At 44.8% G+C, this 18654-nt stretch overlaps 1 pseudogene; it reads right to left on the bottom strand.

Annotated features, from left to right (window-relative positions):
- Positions 1–16669: 16669 nt before the first annotated feature.
- On the bottom strand, positions 16670–18189 carry LOC144821921 (single-stranded DNA-binding protein 2-like; annotated as a pseudogene).
- Positions 18190–18654: the final 465 nt, after the last annotated feature.

Genomic DNA, 18654 nt, shown 5'->3' with positions numbered 1-18654 from the left:
GAGATGGCAGCTTGTAAATGGTAAAATAGCACACATGTTGCCTGACATACTCTGTGTCACAGAAGGAACTCGGGAACAGTACCAAATTCACTATTTTAACTATGGAAGTTTTTTGCTCTGTGTTAATATACCCTTTTTCTCTACAGGTTGGGTTGAGGTACGAACAAGGACCGTACCACATAGCGATAAGACGCTCCGAAACCTTAAAGAAGAAAGGTAGAGTAGGTTCACGGGCAATAGGCCTGGGACCTGCCTTTGTAAACCCAACTATTGGTTTGTACTGATATTGTTTGGTCCTGAAGAAGCGCGACTGGATCCCTTAGGGACCTTCTGCTGCGCGAAACATGTCGACCCGATAACAACTGTTTTCCAAATTGCACCCTATTTCACTTACCCTGAGAGGAGCATCTAGTTTCACAGGCGCCACCCTATTATTTGGTTCAATAGAGGGATACTCCAGGGTCCACCCCCCTTTTTAATTGACCATCCAGATCCCCGAATAAACTGATTTATGGGTCTAGCTTGGTCTTTTTAATTAGCACTCACTCACTATAAACACAGCATTTTTACCAGGCCCTCAGACCCGCATGCACAACTGCGGCATCTCCACCAAAAGAACTCCGCAAAAGAGTCCCCTTGTGGGGCCCGTGAGGGACTGCAGCACCACCCACACGAGGAGCAACGCCCAATGATGACTTAGGGCGCTCAGACGGTATTCTGAGGGCACTAGGTTATCGAGGAGAGTCTATCCACCTCATACATTATACTTTTTCATTCCATACCTGTTAGGATAATCACAGAGCAAACGTTTACCTTCCACTACTCCTGATAGTATCTTCCTCTTCTTCCACATAACAGAGCGAACCAGAATCTGGTTGACTCCCCTTGAGGAACTGATGCCCCTACCTTGTGTTTCGTTATCCTAATCAGCATCTGAATTGTTTCTTTTCTTACGACTTTTCATTACATGGGTAGTGCTTTCAATGATGGGTTTGTCCGGCTTGCAAAGATTGAATTTGGGACATTCCTAATAATTAACTTTTGGGTTGGGTTACTGTAAATTGGGTTTTTGGTAATGTGATACTCAGTTAGAAAATGTGTCCTATTGGTCAGAATTTTGCGCAGTGGGTGTACATTTATAATGAGAATATTGTGTATAAAAGGTGATGTCTTGCTCTATGAAAATGGAACAGTTTCTTGAGTTGTACACCGTGTTGTATTGCTGAGATTACTGTTACTAGCTGCAGCTAATAAATTTGATCTCTGACGCCACCTAGAGGTATGCCGTGTCTCTGTTTGCCAAGAAAGGAGAACCCGAAGACTTTGGGCGTGTCCCTGGAGCCGCTGGGTTCTAAAACCCGGTTCTTCAGCTGTACAAGGAAATCAATGTACATCAGAGTAAGAAATATGATCTGGAAAAAGCCCTTAGAGCCCTTGTGTGTAACACAGGTCCAGAAATGGCATTATGATATCAGATTTTCAGGATTACCACTGATTCTATAAATGAATTCCATTTAGAACAGTTAGAGGATATAGTGGACTTATAATTTGGCATATGGGATACCCGTCACATTTGTGATGGAGTAACCTTGTCTGCCAAGATCGTAATCAGGCCCTAAAGCACTTGGCAGTGATATTAATTCACAAGAATTACAATGTCAGATCACAGAGAACACTCATTGATCCCAAGGGGAGCTCTCTTTTTCTTGATAGAAGTGCACTGTCAAGATCTCTGCCATAAACATCCCTTTCTGCACTCAGCTGGTTCATAAGGGCAGCGCTCTGAATTCACATGTGCTATGCGTTTTCTGGGAAAAGAAAGGCTAGTGGTGTTCTTGAAATGTTGGTGCTGGTTGGTGAAAGATATCTTCTCTTGGGAGGTAGTACTTGAGGAAGCTACACTTCATACAAATGTCCTTACTACCTGGTGTTGTGGGTCTACTAAATTGCCCATATCAACACCAAACTATTTTTTTTAATCTCAACCGTATCTTATTTTTATTAAAATCATTGATACTGGATAAGAGATAAATTGAAGAAAAAGCCACTGTTGTTACCCAGACAATCTCCCTCCTGGTGGAGGATGAAGTAACACTTGGAGAACGGGACACTCAAGTGATAAAGACCTGATGGTGCCGCTATACACCAGATCACGTAAGCAGAGGTAAACACACTGCAGGCCATGACATTGTGGTTGAGGGTCTCAAGAACATTTATTCCAGAGACCCTGGCAAGACAAAGACTCAACGGGTTTATCCCCACCTCATGATTTGTTGACAGTTCATATGAAGTCACAAACTCTCCCAATGTTTGGAAATGGTAGTGACCATCTTAACCCCTTTAGTGCTGCCGTCGGCCGTTGGACGTTGCGAGCACTACCTCCGTAGTGCTGCGCACGTCCAACGGCCGACGCGGCCCCACCCGTTTCTTAGAATGTTCAGCACTGGCGCTGAACGTTCGACGCATGAAACGGGTTAAAATGATCGAGTATACGATTCCTCGTGGTCCAGGGAATCCTTGCTAGGCAATCACGCTACTTTGCTACAGCATCCAGGACTCTCACCAGGATGAGTAAAAAGCCTCTAGAATGTGTGTTTTCATTTTGGATGTGTGTCAAACATGAAAGCTGTATACGGAAAAGTAGTCATAGGAATTCAATTGTATCCGGCAATAAACTTCAAAAGTAAACGTACAGCTCCAGAAGAGTTCAACTCATATTTGCTTTTTCACATTTAGATACTAATCTGTGTGAGGAATGAGAAGGATCCTCGTTTCCTTAAGTGCTTTCAATAATTTTCATGATGCATATATTGTGTTTAATGCAGTGATATGTGCCTAGGGAAGTGATTATTTGTTATCAGCACACTTTATATAAATTATAGTGAGTGTTTGTTTACTTTATAGTTTAACCCCTCCCATGCTCATGACGAGCTAAGCTCGTCATGAGCCATGGCGCTCCAGTGCTCATGACGAGCTCAGCTCGTCATGAGCCGTGGAACGCTCGCATGCGGGGATAATTCCTCTGCTGTGCGAGCGTTCCACGGCAGGTAATGCACCTGTGACGAGCTGAGCTCGTCATGAGCACAGGAGCGCCGTGCCTCATGACGAGCTCAGCTCGTCATGAGCGTGCGGGCGCTGTGCGCTCCCCCCCAGTGCTGCGGGGGAATAACCCCCGCAGCGAAGGGGTTAAGAGGCATCACTGAATTAGAACCAGAGTGTGTGCACTCCCAAAGAAATAAGATAGTTGCCTTTTGTAAGAGAAGGGAGTTAGATTCTGCGAAAGCCGGAATAACAACAATTACATAGGTATTGATGTGGGGATTCTGCACATAGACAGAACTATGCACAGGAAAACAGGACCTCAGTGTATAGGGGTTGTACCTTCCCTCCACCTTAGTACCCAAAATCCCAAAACCAGCTAGCTATAGTGTCTCATTCGTTCTCCTACATAATCACGAAGCTACAAATGATTAGACAACCCAGAACACAACACTCCCGACTCTCTCAGGAATCGCGGTAGCAAGACATACCCTTTCACTCACTCACTCACTCATACTTTTCCACATTAAGAATTGTCAGAGTCAAGGTTATAGTTCACAATGTTTATTTTAACTATTGTGCTCTAAAACGCAGTACAGGAGCCACTACCAGCAACAAAATGCATACACCTAAAACAGTTAGCATTGTTACAATTACATAGAATATAAAGGGGGATGTCATCATATACAGACTGTGGAAAAAGGACTATAAGGGCTAACCACCCTCCCATGGTAAGCTGAAGTTTATTATATAAAGCAAGATCTCTGGGCTTTGTCAGCAGACTCCATACCTTAGCGCCTAGATGGAAGTTTTACATCATAGGAACAGCAGAGCTCTTCTCCAAGGAAAGGTCCCACTCCAAGTGTGTGTTTGAACAACATGCATCCCTGTAATATCAAAGCACGAGTTTCCAGCAGTGCAGCTGTGTTAGCATGTTTTGTCGAGGTGATAGGGACTGACCAGAACAGAATAACAAGGGGATTGTTTATCGACCTTGCACATCGTATTCAGACTAAACTCCAGGAACAGGCAGAGAACGCAGAAAGCAGACAGATCTCATGTGAAAGACACAGTCTTACAAAATGAAATCTGTTGGACTTGGCCCTTTTGGCAGGGTCATCCCTGAACTTTTTGCCTTCCTCCAATATTCTCTCTGACCTGTTTTTGTTGGTTTAATGACTCTGGGCACTTTACCACTGCTGACCAGTGCTAAAGTGCTTATGCTCTCCCTACTGTACAAAGTAGAGACCCCCAATTCTAACAAAATCATGTAGTAATGTGCGCAAAAGCAGCATCATGACAGCAGAGCTCATGTTAACTTAGCAATGTCGACAATGACCTTAATGGCGATATAACAGTATTATTCGTGTTTTCAGTTCTTGGAATGTTGAGTTCCAATATAACTCTGGCCTACCGCACTGCTAAGCATTTTGTGCATTTGAGACCGTTTATTTGCTCTATCATTTTCTATTGTACCTGCTTAATGTCTGTGATTAGATGTACAGCGCTCTGATACCCTAGCGGGTCTTGTTTGGAGTATATAAAACTCCTCAAAATAAATTAATAAATAAACGCAAGTCAGAGATATGCAGATTCTTATTTGTTGAAGCAAGTGTTATATGAAAATGTACAGAGAAAAAGTCCTTAGATCTTAATCTTGTCTCTCGATATCCACAGAGATGAGGGAGCAGATTTACAAGCCCCCTGAGCCACCGGTGTGTCACTGTGTTGTACCAGAGGTGTATTTTCCTGGTACATATTTACAAGGACAGGAAAAGCCACCCTGCGTGGCTTTTCCTGTCTTTGTAAATATGGCCCCTTTACACAAAGCACTTTGCATGAAAGGGCTGTTCCATGGGTGTTGCTGTGGGTGTTCCCACGCAACACACATGGAACCAGGCACATTTCCAGATTTACAAGAAATCAAAAATCTGGAAATGCGTGTGAATACTACGCCTCCCTAGGGGACGCAAAGGGAGGTGCAACGAGGAGAAATATTTTCATTTCTCCTCGTTTTTTCCTCTTTCAATGCGAGCTGCATTCTACAACACAAATTGAAAGAGGAAAATGCCTGTAGTAATTATTTTTGTGCAGGAAGGTGCCCCTTCCTGCATGAAAATAATCTCCCCATGATGCAGGCATCCTTGCACCATGGTGCATAGGTGCCTGCGCCGGTGCATGGCAGCTGTCTGTGCGCCAGCACAGGGGAGCGCACTTGAATGTGGCATATCATTGTAAATATGTTGCATTCTTGTGTTCTGAAAGTGCTGCAGCGCAGCACAACCAAAGGGCTTGCGGTGCCACTCTGAGGCACCTTCTTGTAAATCTGCCCCTTGGTCCTTAGAGCTTAATCTTGTCTCTCGATATAGACATAGATGAGATCCTTAGATCCTAATCCTGTCTCTCGATATCCACATAGATGAGGTCCTTAGATCTTAATCTTGTCTCTCGATATCCACATAGATGAGATCCTTAGATCTTAATCTTGTCTCTCGATATCCACATAGATGAGATCCTTAGATCTTAATCCTCTCTCGATATCCACATAGATGAGATCCTTAGATCTTAATCCTGTCTCTCGATATCCACAAAGATGAGGTCCTTAGATCTTAATCCTGTCTCTCGATATCCACATAGATGAGATCCTTAGATCTTTATCCTGTCTCTCGATATCCACAAAGATGAGGTCCTTAGATCTTAATCTTGTCTCTCGATATCCACATAGATGAGATCCTTAGATCTTAATCCTGTCTCTCGATATCCACATAGATGAGATCCTTTGATCTTTATCCTGTCTCTCGATATTCACATAGATGAGGTCCTTAGATCTTAATCTTGTCTCTCGATATCCACATAGATGAGATCCTTAGATCTTAATCCTGTCTCTCGATATCCACATAGATGAGATCCTTTGATCTTTATCCTGTCTCTCGATATCCACATAGATGTGGTCCTTAGATCTTAATCTTGTCTCTCGATATCCACAGAGAATATTTCCTTACCACTACAACAACAGACATGAGTACCAGCAGTGACAAGTCAAAGTGCTGATACCCCTGGGGCATATTTATGAAGGATTTGCGTTGTCCTTGCTCCACGCATGGAGGCGCACGGGTGATGGAAAACCTAAACCTTAAACCTTGCGTGACTTGTTGAATCTGGAGGAACACAGGGCAGCATAAATTGCAGCCTTGTGTTACTTTGTGGCACGGAGGCGTTCTATGAGTGCAGCGTGGGTATTCCCACAAATCCACCCACGGATTCTAATGCATTCCCAGATTTACCATTACTGGTAAACCTGGGAATGCATCAGAAATGTGCTCCTCCCCATCAGAGGTACAACGTGGAGAAATATCTTCATTTCTCCTCCTTGTTTCCTCTTTCTAAGTGTGAAGAATTCTGCAGCACACATCGAAAGAGGAAAAAGGCCTCCAAGGATTGTTTTTGTGCAGGAAGTTGCCCCTTGCTGCACAGACGTAATCCTGCCTGCAGCACAGGCACCGTTGCAACATGACGCAAGGTTACCCGCATTGGCACTAGGCAGCAAAAAGTAATGGTAAATACAGCGCATTCTTGCCCTTTTCCTTTCACGCAGTGCAGTACAGCTTGGTGGCTTGCGGAGTTGCGTTGTTTATATTTTTAGTAAATATGGGGCCCTATGTCACTATTTTCTCTCTCATCCCTTTACCCCATCATATCCCTATTGTGCGTGGTTGGCTGTGGATTCGAAGAAGTGCAGAAGAGTCCATTGCTCCCACTGGTTCCAGATTTCACGATAGTCAACACTGACCTGCCCCTGAACTGATGAACATACACTCACTGAATCTAGACAGCCTTGGCTTTCACATGCATGTGTTAAGTTTATGAGCTGAACCCTATCATGGGTGCTTGCATTTCATATCACTCTCGCGCCCTCCTCGCTACTATGACAAATCCATCTCCTGACCTCATATCCATCTCAGATTTCCCCAGCCTGGTTTGATGGAAGTGCAGGATCTTACTATGTCCCTATCACAGGTCATGAAATTAAAGTAGCAATTAGCAAGGGTGTCGGCGGCGAGGTGTCGGGCGCAAGGCGCCTGTCTCAGATGGCGTCAACCAGGAGTCTTATAAAGACTTGGCCGGGATTGAATTTCCTTCTGCTGCAAATGTATGAGGATGCCCTGGAGACAGGTTCCTTGCCTGAGACAACTAGCCAGGTGTTGATATGTCCAGAACACATACACCTTTCACTAGTGACCGCGATACACTATATCCTGTTTGTACATGAACACATATGTGCAAGAAAGTAAATTGCATCTGGAACTAGGTTGATGTCTTCGAGCTACTGGACAAATATGCACCAAGTGCCACGTTCAACCGGTCTGACTGAAGAATACCTTGGCCGCGCCAAGATTTTCGGTCCAGGTCATTTAAGCTTTATTAGTTCGACTATCATATGACGGACCCAAGTCTGTGTCTCTCTTTCACTGAAGGCCTCCCTAGTGGACACCAGATCAATGAGAAAAAAAAGATTTCAGGTCTGCCAACGAATGGTGACACGGTCAAACTGATAGCGCTTTAAATTCTCAAAAAACATACTTCCAAAGTATTTCGCTGTTTTTGGAAATAACAAGCATTGGCAAACCCAACAGGTCTCACCTTTAAGATACTCTACAACATGACTGTTAGGCTAAATTGGCTAAGGTACTCACCCAAGCCAAGCAGAACCCACCACTCTAGTCAGGGTAAGCTAGATACACAACAGAGATAACCTGTGCTCACCCTCTAATACCTTGATGCAGAGCAGGCGGGCTCATCAAAAGATGCAATGTGTAAAGTATGAGTGCAACACACACAGTAACAAATGAATACACCACAAAAAGACTCCAGTTTTAGAAAAATAGCTTTCTATTTTATATGCAAAACGAAAACAAAACTATAAAAAAACACGCGTACTTTCAGAGATGTGCCTGTTTAAAAATATCACATTAAATGTATGTAAAACACACTCATTTCTAGTATGTGCTTTATGGTAATCTTCGTGCAATTTCAGCGATACCCTTTGGGGGTGGAAAATGAACTTCCCTACTGTAGTAGCGGAGAGAGCAGAGCTTTGAAGAGGGGTTTAAGGTGTAAGATTCTGCTTGCCCAGATAAGGGAAGAGCCACTGCTCACTAGTTACAGATGTGCAAATTGCAAATCTTCCACCTGTCCCTCGAGACTGTGCGCGTGCAGGTGTAGCTGCCTGAGAAAATGCAGGCAGAGACGAGGACCTCGCAGGTGTGATCAAGTAGAGTAGCTTTGTTGGCTGAGGCCGCAGGTTAGAGGACGAGCGCAACTGGTACGGCGACCTCCTCACTCAGCTTGGGCTGATGTTGGAAAGATGCTGTGCTTATTCCGGCATTGCAGGCAGGGCCTGTTTTTACCCTGGCAACATGTCATCAATACTGGAATGCGGTGATCAGCAGGGCCACGCTGTTGTTTGGTAGCACACCATTGCAGCTTGCAAAAGAGGCATGGGTCCTTCACCGAAATTGGGTGCGCAGTTCCTTTATTTCCAAAATAGGTTCTCCATTGGTGGAGAGCAGCACGCTGGTGTTCCTAGCATGTGAAGTGTAGCTCGTGCTAGGTGCCGCACTAGATCTTTGTAGAAAGGGCTCTCACAGCAGCATTGTGAGAATGAAACAGAATCTTTGATGGCTCTGAGTCTTCAGGAAGTGGGGCAAGGCAACAAACCCACGGAGAACACTTAAAGTCACAAATGCAGAGTTAGCAGGCAGCAGGCCAGCACAGCAAGGCAGGCATCTAAGTGGCAGTTCCCCCTGCAGATCAACAAGCAGCAGGCCAACAAAGCAGAGCAGTTAACATAGTGTTGGTCCTTCCTGGCAGCACTGCTGTCCTTCTGGCAATGTGCAGATGTATCACCAGCGATGTCTGGTCACACGTCAAAAAGTGTCTGATTTTAGGGGATCAGAGATCCAGTACTTATACCCAAAAGTGCTGTTGATATGGGGGTGACTTCAAAGGAGTTCTCTGAAGTACACAAGGATCCCTTTCAACCCAGAACTGTCAGCCAGGCTATCAGTGGGAGTTATCAATAACTGGTGTGTGGGCAGGACGCTACCCATTCAAGTGGAGTGCAATACCCTCCCATTCCTCTCAGCCCAGAAAGACCCATCAAAAAGCAGATGAATACAGATACAGTTGAATGACCTGTGATGTGACTGTCTAGAGGGAATGCATAAATGTAACTGTAGCCCCGCCCAACCCAGATGTGTACTGGAGATAAATGTCCACTTTCCAAAAATGGCATTTCTTAAATAGTAGGATTTGTTTATACCATTCCAAATGTATGAAACATCAAAAAGCTATTCCTCTCTGATCAGAAATGACCACTAAAAAGGTACAAGGGAATTCCCAATGCTAACCTATGGGAGGGGTAGGCCTCACAGCAGTGAAAAATGAAATAAAATGAAATAGGCTGTTTGCCACTACCATGCAAATCAAAACCGTGCATGTCCTACCTTTTACTTAAATAGCAACCTGGCCGTAGGGCTGCCTTAGGGGTGACATATATGTAATAAATGGGAGTTTAAGGCTTGGCAATTAAATGCCTAATCCTAAGGGGCAGTAAACTGTGCACACAGACCCTGCGATGGCAGGCCTTAGACAGGTTTGAAAGGACGCTTTTGTGGGTGGCAAAATCAGTGATGCAGCCCATTAGTAGCATTTAACTTACTGGCCCTGGGTATATGGTGTACCACTTTACAAGGGACTTACAAGTAACTTATGTATGTCAATAATGTATACACCAATTACACACATGTTTAGGGAAGAAGCACATGCACTTTAGCACTGATTAGCAGTGGTAAAGTGCTCAGAGTGCGAAGGTAAACGAAACAAGGTCAGAAAAAGAGGAGGAGGAGGAAGGCAAAAAGTTTGGGGTAACTCTGCAGAAAGGTTCATTTCTAACAATGATCAAAAGAAAAGTAGCAGAAAAGAAAAGGCGTGATGACACGGCTCCATCATTTGTTAGGCATGTGCATGCAAGACTATGTCATTATGAAGCATGCCTATAAAATGACACAGGGCATGATTATTTTTTTATTTAGAGATCAGAGATGGATTGGTGAAAAGAAAAAGTATTAGCACATAAGCTCTTTAGTAAAGGTAGTGGCGCCGGCAGCAATTTGTCCTCTGGATCTCCAGGAGGTTGTGGTTGTGGGGGCAATGAAGGAGCTTCTGGGAGAAAGCAATAGCAAGTTTGTGGGGGAGGGGCAATACAGCACATGATGGAGAGAAACATGTGGGCGGGGTGGAAAAGTACATAAGTGCAAACCAACACAGATGACTGGGAGCAAGGTTGTTTTTCAAGGGCAAGTAGGACACAAGAAAGAGATTGGAGCACAAGGGAGACAGCAATACGGAGTGTGTTGCAGGTATTTGGTGGTTCGGAAAGAGCACCAAATAAAGGAGAAAGCTAAAAAACACATGCTTTCTCATTGAGTGCTTTAGTAAAAAGAAAAAAGGAGTTCCTTAAAAGCGACCAGGCAATGGAACGAAAGATGTTATCCAATCAGAAAGTTGGTAAAGAGGTTATGTTCCATGGGAGAGGCAAAAACAGGATGGACAAGCTGGGACAAAGAAAGGTGTGGAAAAAGAATTAAGTGACAAAAGAATTGAACAATGGTAAGCATTGGGAGGATTGCAAGTTCTTCGTAAGCCCATAATAGGTATTTTGAAACCAGACAGCTAGTGCTGTGGGTTAAGTGAGACTTGAAAACTAATATCCCTTACGGGTTGAGAGGTTAGTCCTGGCCTTGACCACCATGGTGAATTCAGACTAAACAAAGCCAGTGGACGTGGAATCATAAGATTTTTTCTGAATAACTAAATAGATGATTACACTGTTGAGAGATTTTTTCCAACAACAGGAATTGCTATCAGAAAAACTGGCAACCCCGACACCTGTAGGAGCTGATCTTATCCAAAACATCAATGCTAACTTAATGGCAAGTCGTTACCCCAGAAGAAACTCCAGAAGAAAGTATTGCCATCATAAATTCTATCCATTCAGGGTTCCATCGGATCCCTGCCCCCACAATTCGTACTTCACAGGAATACAACACATTAGCGTCACACCATCAATGCCACGCCCATTTTGAGTGCCTCCACACCTTCAGCGGCCTTCCCAGATGCTTGGACACGCAACTGTTCTCCCACTGCAGAAGAAATGCTCCAAGGACCCCCATACACTCACCAACGACAGACTAATCTACCTTCTACCATCGTCGTCAAGGTATTAGAGAAAACCATCAACAGATACATCACCGAATATAGAAACCATTACTAACTCATCAACACTACTCAGTCAGGCATTAGACCCAACCACAGAACGAAAACCGCCCTCATTGCCGCCCTGGATGACATCCGCTTTACTCTGGATGGAGGAGACCCGGCAGCCCTCATCCTCCTGGACCTCTCTAGCATTTGACATAGTCTCCTACCTCATCCTCATCCATGCCTATATGACATCAGAATTTAAGGGCATGCACACCGATGGATCTGCTTCTTCTTGCCCGGCACCATACACCTAGGACGCACACAACCTTATCTGCGGAGTTCCACAAGGCTCCTCCCTGAGCCCAACCCTCTTCAGTGCATACAAGGGGCCTCATTTATGAGGCCTTGCGTGAGTTTTGCGCTTCCGATGCGTCACTTTTTGTGACGCATCGGTGGCGTAAAACATGCCTCCTGATGCGCACTATTTACAAAGTGACGCATCTAAGCAGATGCGTCACTTTGTAAACCCCTGCGCTACATTATACCTGCGTCAGGTATAATGTATGCAGAGGGGGCGTTCACCCGCAAAAAGCTTCGTAATAGTGACGCAGTGAAATCTATGAGATTTCACTGCGTCACTTTTAGGATGCTGTTGCGTCAAAATCTTGCGCCTGCCTCACAGCAGGCGTAAGACTGACGCAAGCCCTTTCACATGGGGCCCCATGTGAATGGACGCATTGCTGGAGTTGCGTCACTTTTGTGACACACTCCAGCAATGCGTCACTTTTGCGCCTACAGATACGTCCGAAATACGGACGTATCTGTAACTCCTCGCGACATGATGCGTCATATTATAAATATGACGCATCAATCATGTCGCAGGGAGAGCGCAGTGAAAAGTGACGCATCGCTGTTTTCACGCAGCGATGCGTCACTTTTTATAAATAAGGCCCCTTATCCCTCTAGCCAGTATCATCCGCTCTCACGACACACGGCTTATTCTTTTCATCATGAGCAATATGCCCAGTACTCCTATCAAGTTCAATGCCTCGATGACTGAAATCGCCGACTAGATGAAGACCACTATCTAAAGCTGAACACCGAACAGATCAAAACTGTGATCTTCGGAAAAAACACTTGACCATGTGACTCAAATAGAGCTAGGACCAACAAACACCCGCACCAGGAACCTTGTGATTGTCATCATCAACAGCAAACTCAACATGACAACTCAAGTCAACGCTGTCACCCCTCATGCTTCCATTACCTGAAGATGCTGAGGAAGATTTTCAAATGGATTCAGATCAGCACCCAGAAAACCTTCGTACAAAAACTTGTCACTTTTTATGATGTTTTGACTGCGCATGGTGGCTTTTTATGGCTTGTAGATATGGTGTAAGGCAACGCGGTGGAAGTAGCTGCGTTGCCTTGCCCAGTGTCAGGGGGATATTCCATGGGCGTTGTGGTGGGCTTTCCCACACAAGACCCGTGGGTGTTAGCACAGCCACAGATTTACAAGGATCTGCATTTGCCTCTTTCCACGTGGAGGAAAATGCCTCTTGGAATTTCTTCTGGGTGCCCCTTCCTGCACAAAAACAATCCTGCCGACAACACAGGCATAGTGCAAGGGTGCCTGCATTGGCACCTGGCACCAAATTGTGTGCTGGCAAAAAGGACAGGAATGCACTGTATCTTGTAAATATGGTGTATTGCTGCCCTTTCGTATTGGCGTGGGGCAGACCACAAAAACAATGTGCTGCCCTGCCCTGCACCAATTCATTGTAAATGAGACCCTATGTGCAGCGATTAGAAATACGCGTTGAAGCGCTATATAGAAACCAGGGGGCATATTATCAAGACAGGCATTGCCACTTCAGATCTGCAGAGCCTGTGGTTCTAAGATACTGAATCAGCTGTTATTTTTGGCAGTCATTACAGCCAGGCTCCTGGGGCTGGGCCAGAGGTGAGAGTTGCTGACTGTCAGTAGGAGCGGATAGAAATATAACCTCAGGAGAGGCCTTAGTGAGTGTAAGCCACACCGGTGCCGCGTCCACACATAATAACAGTGTAACCCTACCGAGGGCTCTGCTGACCGGAGAGCGCAACACCCGCTGTGGCGAGAGGGCTGAGGGGCCGGAACGCTCTCGAGGACAGGAAGGGGCCTGCGGCTGTCTGCCAGGACCTGTCAGCTCGGGGGCTGCCAGCACGACAGGTGGACCCTGGCTCCACTGATGTGTGGGGCTGTCACTTACAGGCTGCTGAAAAGGATTGCATTTCCCACTTACCAGACCTGTGGATCAAGTCTCACAGCGAAGCAGCAGAGATACGCCACCGCCACAGGCGACTGGTGTGTGTGCAAGCACTCCAAAATACATCTAGAACATTCCCCATTTGTGTCTCCAAGCAAAAATGTGTTTTACGGAATCCCTGAAAAATTGAGCCTGAAGAATTGTAAAAGAATTGACTTCTCACCTCTTTAGACATCTCCAAGTTTGTCTCAGCATGTGCCAGTGATGCTAGTGTGCAATTATCTGATGTTAATGACCATAACAGAGTGGATTAATGCGGCATCATTATGGTTAGATTCATACTCAGAGGTAACCAATACAGGGCCCGATTCACAGAACTAACTTAAAATTAAATCCTAAGCTTACTACCATTTACTCAGTTTGGTATTCACAGAAGGCACTTACTCATTTTGGAATTCACAGAAGGCACTTACTCAGTTTGGTATTCACAGAAGGCACTTACTCATTTTGGAATTCACAGAAGGGACTTACTTATGTTGGTATTGACAGAAGGGACTTACTCATTTCGGTATTCACAGAAGGCACTTACTCATTGATGAGTAAGTGCCTTCTGTGAATACCAAAATGGTAGTAAGTTTAGGATGTTGTCTTAAGTTAGTTAGTTCAGTGAATCGGGCCCAATGATTTCAGAATGCTCTATTAATGCTTGCAGTGCTACAAAGTGAGCACTGCATATGCCTGCTGAACAATTATACTTGGAAGCGATTCATTGGGTGGGGGTGGGGGGTCTAAAATAGGGGCCTGGGGTCCAACCAATCACAGGGCCATTCCTCTACAAACAATATTATGCTTTACTTGTCATACCTCTCAAACTCGGTTATGGCAAGTAAAACTACCCACTTGCCAATAACTATTTCTGCAGTGAGTGCATGTCAAATTAATTAAGGATCTAACGGCCACATGCATCAATGTTCCCGTTTGCGAATTCTTAATTGCGAAAATTAAGGAATCGCAATTAAGAATTCGCAAACGGCTATGCATCAAGAAATCACAATTTTTTTTGCGATTTCTTAATTTTCCTTAATTGCGATTCACAATTTACGAATCGCAATTAAGGAATCCCTTTTCATTGATTCCTATGGGCCTAGAGGCCCATAGGAATGAATGTGAAGGCATTCTCATTTTGCGATTTGAAAGTTTTCGCAAATTACCATGAAAATTAACTTCGTGGTAATTTACCACTTCCTATTTGCGATTTAACAATTTAAAAAAAATCATGCATTGCATTTAAGAAATCGCAAAATTGTGATTTCTTAAATGCAATCGCAATTTAAGAAATCGCAAATAAATTGCGATTTCTTAAATTGCGAAAAAAGCAAAAAGATTAATGCATCCCAAAAAAGGGATTTGCATTCGCAAACAGCCAAATTTTGTGATTCGCACCGTTTGTGAATGCAAAAACCCTTGATACATGTGGGCATTAGAATCTTATAGGCCACATGACAAAAAAGAAAAGATATATCATAGTATATGGTAGCACCCTTGCCAGAGTAAACGCCCCTAAATAGATTATAATCCCAAGGGGTGCATTTGTCCCTCTGTATCATAAAAAGGTCAACATGTTTCACGCCTCTGTTGCCATAAACGGTCGTTGGCGCTTCTTCAGGACCAGGATTAACAAATGTGTTGGAGTGAAGTGCACGTGAGAAATTATTAAAACTTGATAAATACCCATAGTATATGTCAGGGCGGGCCAACAGAGGCGTGAAACATGTTGACCTTTTTATGATACAGAGGGACAAATGCGCCCCTTGGGATTATGATCTATAATATATTTTTTCTTTTTTGGGCTACCCTTGGTCAGTTTTAATCACGATGCACGCAATTTTGCTACCCCCATTTTGGATCCACAATTTACATACCCACATGCACCATCCGGCATGTCTTAAAAGATCTCCGCCAAAGTGACCCTTCGGGGGACCCGTTGGGGATTGCAGTGCTGACCCAACGAGGAGCAACTGCCCGATGATGAAGTATGACACCTCTTGGGGTGTGTGAGGGCAACAAGAGACAAGACTTGTTCTTCCCCTCATTTGATGGGTCCATTTAACCTAGATTCTCTTTTCCTCTTTTCTTTAAGCACATGGGTGTTCACTTGCACCCTACTGTCGGAACAGTGTCCTTCTTTTGGTTTGTGTAATGTTGGGAGCATGGACACTGGACCATTAATTGGCTCTCAGGTCCCCCCCTCTCTTTTGACAGTAAAGAATTATAATATACATAGATACACACCTCACCAGAGGTCTGATCACCCCATCATCCACCATCTTGAATCATATACGGGTAGTACGTAAGTGACAATCCGTGGAATGATAGTCTCTCGCGACCACTTTCTCAAATTCAGGCTTGTCACTGAGGTGTACGGTCATAAAAAAAAGAGGGAACCCTTTGAGTCCTTGGCCAATGGCTGCCTGCAGAGGCTACTTGTCCCTTTAAATGCCTGTCAGGACAACTGCTCAACCATCATGGAGTCCACCCAACCTTCTACCTGTCCAGAGAGCGAGAGGGGACGGACTGCTGTCTTTCAGTAGTTTCTGGCTCAAGGCTGAGAGGACCTTTCAAGCATGTGGCAGTTAAAGGTATCAAAAGTGATTTAATAAAAGCACTCGTATGCAATTTTATTCCTATGCATGATTGCAAACATTTACAAAAAACATAACAACATTTCATTTTTCCTTAAAAAATAACTTATTAAGCAGGGATATACACAGCACAAAATATTTCTTGAAGAAAATGCAACGTTTTGATAATTAAAATGTAAACGTGGAAAAAATAAAGACATGGAATAAAAGTCCCTAATTGTTTCTACTTAAGATGTCATGTGATAATATCCTTTTACAATGTCCTGTGGGAATATATATATATTTATATTTATATATATGTACAGATGATTGCAGTTCAGTTTAGGGCAATTGTATATGCCACTCCTTACAGTTGGATGAATCCATATTGGGACCTTCTTTCCTCTCCTAAACAGGGCACGTGGTGAAAGACGGGAAGGTCTCATCGGCTGTGTCTGAGATCCTCAGGCTGAACTGTACACGGCGAGTAACGGTAGATCTGCAACGAGGGCGGCCTCAAGGGGATCCTTCCGAAGACAACCAGTAGAAGATCACACACTCATGGTCATGCTAGGAGAATAACTTTCACTTTGAAAAGGATTCAAGAAGTTTCCACCCATTTCACTGTCATCCCTCGGAGTACCCGGCTGATTGCTCATACTCAAATTACCTGGCGAGTTCTTTGATATACTGTCCAGATCACCCGAGCCTAAAGATCCATTCATATGATGTGGTTCCATGCCGCCCAAGCCACTGAGTGGACCATCCGAACCTGGTCCCATTGGAAAATTTGGTCTGTTGGGTCCCGGGGGCCCTGCGTTCATTAATGTGTACATGTTGTCGCCCGAGTTGGTTGAATCTGCTGGTCTTGGCATGATGGGCGTTCCTGGCTGCCCTCCGCCTCCTGGAGGACCTACATAGCTCCCAGGGGAGGCTGAAGAATACGGTATCGAGTTGGCATTGTTTGGGTTTGGCCACGGTCTACCACCTCCTGGGCCCGTGTTCATCCCCGGCATCCCAGGTCCACCTAAAGCATTCAATGGGTGTCTCATTCGGTAAACATCCTTTACAACGCAACCATTACAACGCAAACTATTACAACGCATTGCTCTGGGGGGCGCTGTAGGATAGGGAATAGGTTAATTTACTATCCAATAACCTTCCCTAGTGTCCACGGGGACTGGAGTTGGAATAGTACATTAAACTATTCACTATCCAGCACCCAAAAGCACTATGCGTTGTAATGGACTGCGTTGTAATGCTTGCGTTGTAAAGGCATTCAATGTAAAAGCATGCGTTGTAATGTCATACATCCGTCTCATTCCTCCTCCATAGTTCTGTGGTCCTAGGGGAACCATTCCTCGAGGAGCCGCCATTCTCTGCATTGGCCCGCCCATGTTTGGATGTCCTTGTGCCGCGTCGGATCCATCCCGCTAGGAAGTAATGTCTGGCTCACAGGAAAACCACCGAGTCCCTGATTAGGTATTCTTAAGGGTGGCCTCGGGCCTCCTGGGTATCGTGGGGACATACACGGTAGGCATACACGCTGCTCCTGGCTCGCGTCAGCAGCGGTCTGGTGGCATCTGTCATCACAGCACCACAGGCCCTCACGGCATAGGGCTAGAAGGAGCCGGGCGGCACGGGCCCCACCGGCATGCCGCCTCCTGGGGGCATGTTTCCTAGCACCGGACTGGGCGCTGCCGCTGCACTATAATCGTGGAAAGCTTTAGCTTCACTCGACTGTTCACAGGTTTCTCTTCTTTCAGGAGCAGCACAGTAAAGATCCCAAAATACACACCACCAAGAATGTAGAAAACCCGGACGCTCACCCAGCGTAATATTTTATTCAAATCTTATCTCTGACAAAAATGTCTGGGCAGATTTCTGTGCTCCTACATGCAGCAAGTATTCATATACATAAAGCGCTAACTTTTCCCGGGCCTGGCTGTCGGACGGCACGCCGCTGCTGGGACTCTTGCCTTTGCCGTACATGCTGCCAGAGCTCCGACTGTCACGCACCTAAAGGAAAGGGATTTTCTTCTGGAGATTGATTTCGATGTCACTTCATAAACTTTTTATATGCGTCTATGGTCAAAATAAATCGTTCAGAATGCATGCCCTGCAATTACAAAATATGGGGGCATAGTACCAACGTTAAGTGATATTTATCGCTAACGATGCTCAGCAACAAATTTTTTAACGCTAAGCATTGTCAGAAATTATCGCAGATAAACCTTGCTATTAGCTATTAGCAAGGTTTATCGCAAATGCGATAAAAAACGGCCGCAATGCATGAATATCGCTGAAAAGTCAGCGATATTCATGCATTACCGAGCTAATGCCCTTAGCCATGTTATCCACCTCCCATTGGATAACATGGCTAAGAACTGCTCAGGGCTGGTGTTAGCTTTTGGAGATATTCGCGCTTAGTGCAAATATCTCCAAAAGTTGGTAATAGGAGATAGCGATGTTAGCGACTG

This window comes from Lissotriton helveticus, chromosome 2_2 (genome assembly GCF_964261635.1).
Source record: "Lissotriton helveticus chromosome 2_2, aLisHel1.1, whole genome shotgun sequence".
In the NCBI taxonomy this organism is placed as follows: domain Eukaryota; kingdom Metazoa; phylum Chordata; class Amphibia; order Caudata; family Salamandridae; genus Lissotriton; species Lissotriton helveticus.
The sequence above is the reverse complement of the archived record's forward strand: the minus strand, read 5'-3'. Positions and strand labels throughout refer to the sequence as shown.